Genomic DNA, 12775 nt, shown 5'->3' on the forward strand with positions numbered 1-12775 from the left:
TCCGACATGAAGTAAACCTTTTCTACTTGAAAAATAATTTGAAAGAAAATTCTGTCCGACTGGAAGTTGACCTTATTTAGTACTAAGAACAAAAAAGAAAATTCTGCCACCAGAATGGAACATTTACTACTAAAAACAAAATTTTAAAGAAAATTCCGTTCGACCTGAAGTTGACCTACTAAAAATGAAATTTGGAAAAGTTCCGGCAGACATGAATTTAACAATTACTACTAACAACAATAAGAAAAATTGCTGTCTGACTTGAAGTTGACCATTACTACTAATAAAACAAATGAAAAAAGTTTTGTCCGACTGAAAGTTGACCTTTACTACTAATAATAAAAAAATCTGTCCTAGTTGTAGTTGAGCTTTACTGCTAAAAACAAAATTTAAAAGAAAATTTTGTCCTATCAGTAGTCGACCTTTACTACTGACAACAACATTAAGAAGATTAAATACTAGTACTAGTATTAGTATTCCTGAGAGTACAATTATTTTTTCGTGAAGAAGAATAGTTAATCTATTCCTATTATCGAGAATATCGACAATAGAGTTCGTGTTAACGTGATAATCACGTTCCGGCGTTTCAAAAAACTTGAGCAAAATGAGGGGTGATTCTTCTTTTTCTATGGGGACGCAAAAGACAAGAGGGAACTTCTTTTCGTTATCTTCCACTCATTCGGACCTATCGGCACCAACAACACGCGCATAGCAATAATTGCAGTCATTCCGAACCATTCGCTTTATTGGCCGAGATAATCTCATCTATCCATTTTGCCCTTCTACGTGACTTGAGGGGCAGAAATATAAAAATACTATTCGATACACTTCAAACCTGACAGTTCTATTAAAAGACATCAAAAAAAGGGTTGATTGGCAAAAAACACCAAATTGCTTATGCCAATTGTTATTTATTCTTTTAATTTTTAATTGTCAATCAGATAATTTTTACTAAAATCAAATAAATCGTGTTTGAACAAATAATTTCTAATCAAATTTCACTAAATTCTCTCTAGAATCAGTTAAAAATCATAGTTTTAACTGAAAATCAGTATCTGACATTTTACTTCTGAATCAGTTAAAAATAACTGATTATCAACAAAAAAATGATTAATTTTTAATAAACAGTAACTGAAAAATTAGCTAAACTTGACTAATTAGATCAGTTAAAAAATCTGCTGAAATATCAGTTATTTTTAACTGATTCAAATTTAGAGAGTTGACTAAAATAAAAATTATCTGACACAAATAAATATTCACATGATAATAGAAGAGAAATAGTTTAGTTGAGTCAAGTAAATTCTTTTTCCAATCTAAATAGACTGGAATATATAAACATATTTGTTTATATTTTTATATTTACTTGACAAATAAAACAATAGTCTCAGAGTAAATTTCAAGTGATGAAAGTCAGACAAAGTAGTAAAAGAAGTTATTGGTCAGCCATAGAACGTAACTTGAGAAGAGACAAGTTGAATAAAAAAAAGAATCGAATCTTAGATTTTGGGATAAGCTTGATCAGTGTTACGAGCGTATGCGTAAAATCCCCCCCAGCAGTGAATCAGTCTATATTTCAGTAAACTAAATCGGGCGCAATGAGTCAGAAAGGATCGAATCACCCACGCTTCGTTCGGGCAATCTGGATGCATCTCTCTTTCTCTCGCATAGCACCATGCGATGGCACGCAGGTGTCTATTCAACCGTGGTTGTTTTCCCTTCCCATCGCCGAAAACAGAAACCTTTGGGATTCCACTTCAAGGAAAAGAATAACTCTCTTTTATGATATTGCGACGCGGAACATGATACCCATTTGTCTGTGGAGGAATACTCCCTTCTCTGACTTTCACTATATCGACAATAGAAGAACGCAAGTAGAAAGGAATTTTTTCCTAATATCGAGAAAGAATCATAAGCGTTGCTTTTCTGTAATCGTGTGGAATTTTTGGAGTAATAACCTCTTGGTGAAAAGAAGTACAGAAGGGTGGTAAAAATACAAAAAAAATATAGAAAAAACAAAAGAGGAAAACATTAAAGTACAAAATAGTATACAAAAGGATACAAAAAATTACAGAAGTATACAAGAAAAGTACAAAAAATAGGGAAAAATTGAAAAAAGTACAGAAAATAGTAATGCACGTTGAACAAATAGATATCTTTTGTTTATTTATCAACACAAACGAATCGTTACTACTAATAGCAAAATGAAAAAATTATGCCTCACCGGAAGTTGACCATTATTACTCTGATAAAAAGATTTAAAAAAAAATTTTCTCTGACTTTAAGTTGACCATCACTACTAATAACAAAAATTAAAGAAAAATTCTGTCCTACTTTAAGTTATCATTTACTACTAGTAACAAAAGTACAAAAATTATGTCGGACCTGAACTTGACCATTACTACCAATAACAAAAATTAAAGAAGAATTCTGTTTGACCTGAAGTTGACCTAATGGTCAACAAAGGGAGATTGGGGTATTATGGGACACACTTTTTCTAAGCTCAATATCTTATATAAAAATTTTTTCTTCAAATTTTTAAATATTTCTTGTCAGTAGGAATTCATAACTAACATATATCATAGTCATTTTCCCAAAATTATTACTTATTTAAAAGAAATTTCAGTTTTACCAAAGAGTACACTTTTATGATTTTTAAAATTGTTAGGTAATTGTAGACCACTGTCTAAAATAAGCTCAACATCAAAAATAATGATGAAATATATTTATTAAATGGCTAGAAATATTAAAAATGTTTTAAATGCTTATCAGTTTAAAATTAGAAAAGAAAAAGTAAGAAAATGAAATTAATCGGAATCACAATTTGAAAATGTAAAATTTACTGTTTATAGGTAATTGTAAAGCGTTGTAAGATCATGAAATGCTAATAAAAAATTTACTTTGGACGAACAAAATAAAATTTAAAAAAATTGGATGATCTAACTTAAAAATGCACTGAGTTCTGAAGTTTACCTGTACTACTAGTAATAAAAGTAAAAAGGAAATTATGTTTGACATGAAGTTGACCTTTACTACTAACAATAAAAGTAAAAAAAAATATGTCTCTTTTCTGAAGTTGACTATTACTACTAATAACAAAATTTTTTTAAAATTCTGTCCCACCTAATAGTGACCTTTACTACTGACAACAAAATTTAAAAGACAAATTCTGTCCGACTTGAAGTTGAATTTAACTACGAGCAACAAAAGTGAAAAAATTATGTTTGACCTGAAGTTGACTATTACTACTAATATCAAAAATTAAAGAAAAATTATGTCCTACCTAAAAGGACACATTTACTACTGATAACAAAATTTTAAAAAAATTTGTCTGATCTGAAGTTAACTTTTACTACTAGTAACAAAAGTAGAAGAAAAATTCTTTCCGACCTAAAGATGAATTTTACTACTAGTAACAAAAGTACAATAAATACAAGAAGAAAAGTACAAAGAAGTACAGAAAAGTTCAAAACGTACAAAAAGTATAAAAAATTACATACTTGTATAGTAAAATGTAGAAGGATATAAAAAACAAATATCGATAAGGACAGCAGAGTAAAAAAAAGGGAAAAAATTTGAAAAAATATAGTGAAATAGAAAAGATTACAAAAAAGTACAAAAAATATCAAAAAGTTAAGGAAATTCCAGAAGAGTAACAGTGGGGTAATAAGTAACAGGACTTTAAATTTCGATTCAGAATGCTTATTATCATTGTTTTTGTTGTCCGATTTTTGTGATATGGACAAATTCTGCAAATGTCCTGTAATTTCTGTAAAAAAAAATAAAAATTCTGTTAATCGTATAACCAAAACGTAGATAATAAAAATCCTGTTCCTGACATAACATTTAAAGTCCTGTTACCTATTACCCCACTGTTACTAATAGACCCATTTGATGGTACTAAAGAGTTCAAAAAATTACAAAACAGAACAGAAAAGTACAGAAAATGAGTATAGAAGAATTTGAAGTAGTACAAAAGAGCACAGAAAGGTACAAAAAAATTAAAAAAAGTATTGAAGAGTACAAAACAGTACAGAAAAGAATAAAAAGTACAAAAAAATATAGAAAAATGTAAAAAATAATTAAGAAAATACCGAAAAGATCAGAAAAGATTACAAAAAAGTACACAAAAATATAGAGAAAAGTTTAGAAAATTTCGAAAGGTACAAAAAAAAATTGAAGTAGTATAGAAGAGTACAAAGAGTTAGGAAAATATCTAGAAAAGTGCAGAAAAGTTCAAAAGAGTACAGAAGATTGAAGAAAATTACAAAGAGAATGCAGAAAATAGAAGAGAGTTCAGAAAAGTTCAAAAGTGTACAGAAGGCTACAGAAAACTATAAAGAGAATACAGAAAATTATAAAAAGTACAATAAAAATACAAGAAAATACAGAATCGTACAGAAAAGTTCAGGAAAATATAAAAAAGTACAAAAAAGTTCAGAAAAGCTCAGAAGGGTACAAAAAAGTACAATAAATTCTAAAATAATTTTTTCTTTCACTCTGATTCTCTAGAATTGAAATAATTATTACTTCTTTTTTCTACCTCAACAGGTAGGGAAGTGAGTAAAATAATTTCTCGACTGTATTTAATAGAAGTCCTTTCGCGATAGGAAAATTGTTACCGCAGCACACACGCCAGGAACAAACTTTATCGTCCTCGTTATTCCCCCAGGGAATAACAATACCCGCTACCCAATACCACAGACACCATAAAGTGTTTTCAAACAAGGATTTAGGAAAGGAAACCACAAAATGATAGAATCCGCAACCACAAATTTCCAAAATAGATCAGAAATACAAAAAAATTAAAACCAGTAGAAAATCTTCTACTTACGTTAAGTCATTCAGTACCAAAAAAAATTCTTCTCGCGCACTTTTCTGATGGTCACCCTCAATTCTCTCAATTGTCCCAAAATGTCCCAATTTTTCAATTGCCCTAATGTTCCAAACTGTCCCAATTTTTCAATTGTCCCAATCCAATTGTGTACAAAAACTTATTTGTCCAAATTGTCCAAAAATCGCAGAAACAATTTTCAAATTGGTTGAAACTTGTCACTTTTTTGTTTTATTTTGTTTTTCCAGTGAGAATCTGTGAAACCGACAATGATCGTCAAGATCGGCGTCCGAGAAACGGTAACAATCACCACTCATGCTGAGAATATCTCGCGGCACTTGTCTTGGGCTGCCGCCAGAAGCCGCGGGGGCTCGTGGGATCGGTACGATGGTGGTGGTTGTTTCCGCGAAAAAGGGGTGCGGGGGAGGGAAAGCGAGAAAGGAGGAGATGATGGGCGGACCGCCCCACCCGACACCGTTGCCTCTGATTGGACTACCCCCGTTCGAGAGTCGAGCAACCCCCGTGGACCTCAACCACCACCCCCCACTTCACCCTTTTCCCACCCCCCCTTGCCCCTATTTTCCAACAACCTCTCGTGTGCACCTTGTCCTCCTCCCATATTCCGCCACCTTTTCCTCTACGTCCTCTTCTTTTTACCATCTTTCTCTTAGTTATTTCGATCCTTCTTTCCTCCTCTTTTTCGCCTCTCTCATCCTCCCACCCCCCGCCCAACACTAATGCTCTCAAGCTGCTCAACCCGGTATAAGAAATTTCTGTCCTTTTTTACATCTTCTTTTTCCCTCTCTTTCACTTTTTATTCCCTTTTTCCTATTAGCTCGAACATGGATCAATAATGTGTGACAGATTTGGTAAATTTCGTGTTTGTTTGGAGAAACTGGTACCAAAAATAACCGATTGAAGAAGTCAGTTTTGATTTGGCAGGACGTTGAGTCGCTCTTGCAAAAAAGGTTGGATCGAATAAAGTCATTAAAAATTCAGGTCTTTCTGAAGTTTGAATTAGGATCAAATGTGCACGATGGAATGAGGGGAAATTCTAGGGTAAATAGATGTCAAGACTTTTCAAACTATTATTATGGAATGAGATAACTAATTTTTGAATTTTGAATTCACAATTTCGCTGATGGTTAGGGGAATTTAAATGTTTTGCGAAATTGTGATATTCTTTAAATTTGAATTTTCTCTGAAAATAACGTGATTGAGAGGCAATAATGAGATAATTACCTATTCGAATTGTTATGTTTTCATGTTAATAACTTGTATTAAAAATAAAAATTTACTATTAAAATAATTGATTCCCATGTAAGAATCACTGATTGTTAGGTTTATGGAAAATTAGTTACTGATAATAAATCAAGTACTGATGATAAATTATTTTTGATAGCAATAAATTATTAACTATGATAATCAATTGTTTTCAGTGATAATCAGTTATACTTACTGAAAATCAATTACTTTCACTAACAATCAGGATTTTTTTGCACTTTCTTAATTTGAATCAGTTAAAAATCATGGTTTTAAGTTTTAACTGACAATCAGTGACTGACTTTTTGCTTCTGAATCAGTGAAAAATAACTGATTTTCAATAAAAAAAATAACTGATTGTCAGTTAAAAATAACTGAAAAATTAGTTAAAATTGACTAATTGAATCAGTCAAAACAAATTTACTGACAATCAGTTATTTTTAACTAATTGTCAGTAGAAATATTACTAATTGAATTAGAGACTGACTTTTTGCTTCTAAATCAGTTATTTTTAACTGATTCAAATTTAGAGAGCACTGATCCGGATTAAAGTAGTCAGAAATATTTTTTTTATATTATTATATTTTTTTAGAGATAAAGGTAAACTACAAGTAGGATAGAATTATTTTTTGTTATTAGAAGTAAACCTCCACTTCAGCTGAGACAGGCCTTTTTTACATTTTGTTACTAGTAGTAAAGGTCAACTTCAGGTCAGCCATAATTTTTTCGTAAACATCAACTTCAAGTCGAACATAATTTTTTTGTTATAAATAGTAAAGATTAACTTTAAGTTGGACAGAACTTTCCTTTGAAATTTTGTTATCAGTAGTAATGGTCAGCCTGAGGTCGAAAAAAATTATTTTTTCATAACGCGGTGCAAAAAAGGGCACTTTTTTGCACCTTGTTATGAAAAAATATCGTTTGTAACTAGTGCCTACAGTTTGTTCCAAAAAAAGTGCTCATTCAAAAATTGACAACTGCTCGCACTCGTTACGAAATATACTATTTTATATTAGTAATAAGGGTCACCTTCAGGTAAGACGAACTTTTTTTAAATTTTGTTTTTAAGGGTAAAGGTCAACTTCTAGTAGGACAGAATTATATTTTGTTATTTGTAGTAAAGGTCAACTTCAGGTCAGGAGGAATTTTTTTTAATTTTTGTTTTTAGTAGTAAATATGACCTTCAAGTCGGAGGGAATTGTTTTTTGTTATGAGTAGTAAAGGTCAACTTCAGGTCAGTCATAACTTTCTTTGTTGTTAGTAGTAAAGGTTAACTACAGGTTAGGAGGAACTTTTTCATTTGTGTTATTATATTAGTAGTAAAGGTCAACTTCATATAGAACAGAATTTTCTTTTCAATTATTATTTCCCTCACAGCACGGGATATCCCGCGATTATCCCATTTCCATCCCGTGATATCCCTAGGATATCTCAGGGATATCCCATGAGATATCTCACGGGACGGAAATTTAGATATCTCAAGGACATCCACTGGATATCCCTGGGATATCCACGGGATATGCAAAGTTTTCTTTCGTGGGTCATCCCGTGTGGGATATGTCAGCGCATGCGCAGGAAACGAAATGCAATCGTTCCAAGTGTCAAAGAATGTGTGTCAAAGAGCTGTGAAATTATATTTAACGCATTTAAATTAGAAAAAGTTTGTTTAGATATTTGTTGCATTAAATTAACGAAAGCGGAAAATAAATATATTTATAAACTCAGCTTAAAGTGTACGATTTTTAGTTACTTTTTTTGGTAGATAATATATTAAATTATTCAAATATTTATTCTAACTACATTCTAAACAAATAATGCATGAATTACTAGTTTAATTACTGAAAATCCAGTATATTTTTCCCTTTAAACAAGAAGAAATAAAATTTTATATGTATGAACTCATATAATCTTACACGCGCATGCGTCGACCTTCCCAGCTGTTGAGTGTCATGGCGACCATGGCGTCGCGTCATTAGATCAGAAGCGTGTGTTTTGCACTGTGTGATTATAAGTGTTGCTGTTTAATATGTTTAACTTTCACATTTTTTTAGTTTCTTGTAAATATTTATCAGTAATAGACAAAATGAATTGACCAAAATTAGTTTAAACCCACACACAATAAATGTTTAGCGTTAAAAAGACATTTTATTGAATTCAACTAATGTTTATTAAATCGCAAAAAAATAATTTTGATAATAGTCAAATAATCTTTTATTTTTGAAATAATTTTTTTCTCATTCTAGTTATAATTTAATAATGGTTTTTCAAATCTTTAAAGCTCTAATTATTTTTCAACATATTACTATTTCTCACGTGGCATATCCCGTGTGGAGAATATTTGGATATCCCGCGCGAGTCTCCCATGGGATGGAAATTTGGATATCCCAGGGATATCTCTGAGATGTCACAAATATCCCAGGGATCTCCCTGGGATATCTCAATATCCCGCGAGATATCTCTAGGATATCCCTGGGATATCCTTTTGCTCAGAGGGTTTAGTAGTAATGGTCAACTTTAGGTCACACAGCATTTTTTTTATTATTAGTAGTACAAGTCAACTTCATGCCCGACAGAACTTATCTTAATTTTGTTATTAGTATAGTAAAAATCAATTTAAGGTCAGAAAGAACTTTTTCAAATTTTGTTATTAGTTGTAAAGGGCCAGTGCAGGACAGTCATAATTTTTTTCGTTGTTAGTAGTAAAGGTCAACTTCAGGTCTGGCAGAAATTTTTCATTTGTGTTATTAGCAGTAAAGGTCAACATCATGTCGAGCAAAATTTTCTTTTTAATAATTCTTGTAATAGTAATGGTCAACATTAGGTCGCACAGAATTTTCCTTAAATTTTTGTTACTATAGTAGTAAATGTTAACTTTAGGTTCGACAGAATTTTAGGTCAAACAGAACTTTTTTTATATTTATAATTAGTAGTATGGATCAAATTTATATCAGGTACACATATTTTTGATTTTATTGTTAGCAATAAAGGTCAATTTAACTTCGAACGGAATGTTCTTTAAATTTTGTTTTTAGTAGTAAAGGTCTACGTCCAGTCGAACAAAATTTTCTTTTAAATTTTGTTTATAATGGTAAAGGTCAACTTCAAGTCATACAGTACTGTTTTTTGTCATTAGTAGTAAAAGTCAACTTCCAGTTGAACAAAATTTTTTTATGGTTATCAATAAGTAGAGATCAACTTCAAATCGTAATTATTTTTATAATATTGAAATCTATAGTGATAGTCAGTTTTCAATCAAACGTAACATTCCGACTACTTACTTTCATTAGTAGAAAAAATCATTCACTGTTAGTCGATTTACAGTATTGTGATTAAAATTTCAGTAGAGGAAGTCGTCTCATGTTAGACAGAATATTTTGAATTGTTAAAATTATGTCATTTGTAGTAAAAGTCATTTTTAAGTCAAGTACAGGGTAACTTTTAGTCTGATGAAACATTCATATTTCTTTGAATTCATCAAATTATTATTTGGTCCAAATTTTTGGCATCAATTTGACTCAATTTGGTATCAATTTTATTAAGAAAACCGTGAATTGTTATAAATTTAAGTAAAATTAAACTAAGTCGAAATAAAATTCCCTCGATTTAGCTAGTCCTAGAATCTAAATTAGACACTATTCTTAAAAAATCAGCTGACTCAGATTTAGAGAGTTGTCGAGGAAGAAGAAAAAAACATCGACACGGAATTTTGCGGAAATTAAAGAAGAGAGGATTCTCTCATTGATTGAATTGGAGACGTGATAATTTAAGAAGACGAACAACTCCATGAGACATTTCGTTAATTGGAAAACGGTGAATGAGTTTTTGAAGGGGTAAAAATCAACCCTTTCCTTGCGTTACGCTCGCAAACCCTAATGAAGCAAGTCTTCGAGGTTAGCTCCCAGCGTGCATGCCTTCGCGTCGTATTAATTGCCTGCCCTTTTCACTCTCCTCAGTTGCCCGCGATGGCGCATTCTTCGACAAATTGGATCACGCTAGCGTACAAAAACCAAAGTGTAACGTTCCCTTTTCTTCTATATACTCCATTATAGATTGACAAACATCAAAAAAAAATTATCATCCCTACTTAATAATTAAGTATTTAAACCTAATAATCGGCTATTTAGAAGAAAGCCAATTCATTTTTTCCTGATTTTGAAGAAAAACTTTTTCTTTTTTCTCTTCTGGATAATTCAATTATTTTCAAAATTTTTAAAATTCTTCGCTTATTTTAATAAAACAAAATGAGCTATTTTTACTTTTTTATGTAAATATGAAAAGGAACCGAATATTTATTTAGATCAACAAAACTATATTATAAATTAGGTTAATTCAACAGTTTGTTTCAGTGAAATAAACTTTTTCTCTTTTTTCTATATTTTTCTCCAGTGAAATGTAAATTAGAATTTTATTTCCTGAGACTAATAAGTATGTTGAAAGAAAAGATTTTTATCCTGATGGTAGTTTTTGTTTATTTTTATTATGTTTTCTTTTGATAAATAGTTGAACACAAGGGGTAATTATGTGTCACTGGGTTAGTGCGTTGTTTGTTATTTGTTCAGATTGATTTTGGCCCTTTTAGATGGTTGTGGTGGAGGTTCCCCCTTTCTTTCTTTTTTTTGAAACAAGAGCAATTAGATTCTTTCGTGTGTGGGACTGGCCGTCGTTGATTTCGTGCTCACGAATCTCCCTTGGATTTTTTCCCCTCTCATTTCCCTTTTCTACCTTTCACTTCATCGTGCAGTTAATTGCAAAACGTTTGACGTTTACACGTACTTGGTGTGACCGGGACCAACGATCGTGTCTGCTAAGCTTACACAAATCCTGAACGTCAGGGGCGATGCTGATCGATTTACTAATTTTCGTCACGATTTTCAAATGCTTTCTTTAAAGCTGGACAATATTAAATGAGAATTTTTAGAACAAAATAAAACTTTTTAAATATTTCCTTTTAGGGACGGTTCCACTCTTTACAAGTGAAGTCTTACCTCATGTTGACCTTCACTACTAAAGACAAAATTTAAAGCAAAATTACGTCTGACCTGTTGTTGACCTTAAGTACTAATATATAAAAAAATAATTCTGTCCGACAGGTAGGTGACTTTTACTACTGAAAACAAAACTTAAAAGAAAATTTCCTACTACCTGAAGTTGACCTTTACTACTAATAACACAAAAATTCTTTTTAAACTGAAGATGACCTTTACTAATAATATTTTAAAAAATTAATTCTGTCCGGCCTGAAGTTGACCTTTATTACTAATAACAAAAAAATTATGGCTGACCTGATGGCTGACTAACAAAAAAAATCTTGTTCGACCTGAAGATGACCTTTATTACTAATAACAAAAAAAATTCTGTCCGATCTGTAGTTGACCTCTACTACTAAAAACAAAATTTAAAAGAAAATCCCGACCGACTAAAAGTTAATTGTTACTACTAACAACAAAATTTAAAAGAAAATTCTGTTTGTCCTTAAATTGACCTTTATTACTAACAACGAAATGAAAAAGAAGTGTATCTGATCTGAACTTGATCCTTACTACTAATTAGAAAGAAAATTAGAAATTAGAAAAAAGAAAAAGAAATTAGAAACAAAATTAGAAAAAAAAAATTATGTCTGACCTAAATTTGAACTTTTCTACTAATAACGTAATTCAAAAAAGTTTTGTCCGACCTAAATTTAATGATTGCTACTATTCACAAAATTAAAAAAAGTTTTGTCCGACATGAAGTTGACCATTTACTACTAATAAAAAAAAAATCTGGCTGACTTGAAGTTGACCTTTACTACTAATTCTAGAAGAGTTGGAATTCTAATTTTGATATTACCTATAATTGAATAAATTTCTAATTAAAATTGTTTTCAATAAATTCAAGAATACGAAAAATGTTGTCAAACATTCTATACAGAGGATGTATTAATCTAGCAAAAGCGGAAGTGGAAGTCTCCTTAGACGGTGGCTTTAAGGTTGAGGGAGGTTAGGGTTGCTGTGTTTAATTCCGTTAGACAGACATTGGATCGATATAATCGGTTCCAAGGCAGACATTTACCCCGTCGAGAGACTTTCCTCCATGATTCTTCCTTTCAAATTCCATACCACGGACCCTTTTCAAGAAAAGGGGTGCGGCGTCGTCGCCCTTCCAGAGAGGTATCCGACGGCCCGACCAAATTCCTGATACCAATTCCCACCCTCGATCAATGACCCTAGTTTTATTCAAATTCCCAAGTGTAATTTACATTCAAAAATAAAAAGTCAACAGTCGTTTTTGTATTCTTCGTAATAGTGTCAGTTACTATAGCGAAGGGATTTTTTTGTGTAAAGAAAAGAGCACAGAAAAAGCATAAGTTACATTAGTCCAAATATTGACTAAATTTCTGCTTAGAAAACTGATTTCAAGACCTAAAATTGTCTTATTTTTATTGAAAATCCAAAATTAAGTTTAATTTTAGAAAAAACATGCTGAGCTGTAAGAACTTCAAGAATTTGTCTTACAGTGTGAAAACCAGCCTAGTTTTAAACCTAAAACTAAATTTAAGTTAATTGTAGGACTTAAATTCATACTTTCAAGGCTACAATTTAATCAAAAATGGTTCCAATGTAAATGTAAGTTGAAATTTGTCTGAAAGTAAAATTATTTTTACAGTGAGCACAGTAAAGATAAAGTCTTATTTTAGGGAAA

At 31.2% G+C, this 12775-nt stretch overlaps 1 protein-coding gene across 10 annotated transcripts in view; it reads right to left on the reverse strand.

Moving 5' to 3' along the window:
• Positions 1-12775, reverse strand: part of LOC122509236 (mucin-5AC-like) — a 659214-nt gene that overhangs the window by 326107 nt on the left and 320332 nt on the right. Inside the window, exon 1 of one of the 10 annotated variants that reach the window (XM_043623116.1) lies at positions 4832-5148. The exons of the other annotated variants lie outside the window; for them this stretch is intronic. The gene's annotated coding sequence lies outside the window, so the exon portion shown is untranslated. Of the gene's footprint in view, positions 1-4831; positions 5149-12775 lie in introns of those variants that run through there. 10 annotated transcript variants of the gene reach the window in all.

Source organism: Leptopilina heterotoma, unplaced genomic scaffold, assembly GCF_015476425.1.
Source record: "Leptopilina heterotoma isolate Lh14 unplaced genomic scaffold, ASM1547642v1 Lhet_6, whole genome shotgun sequence".
In the NCBI taxonomy this organism is placed as follows: Eukaryota; Metazoa; Arthropoda; class Insecta; order Hymenoptera; family Figitidae; genus Leptopilina; species Leptopilina heterotoma.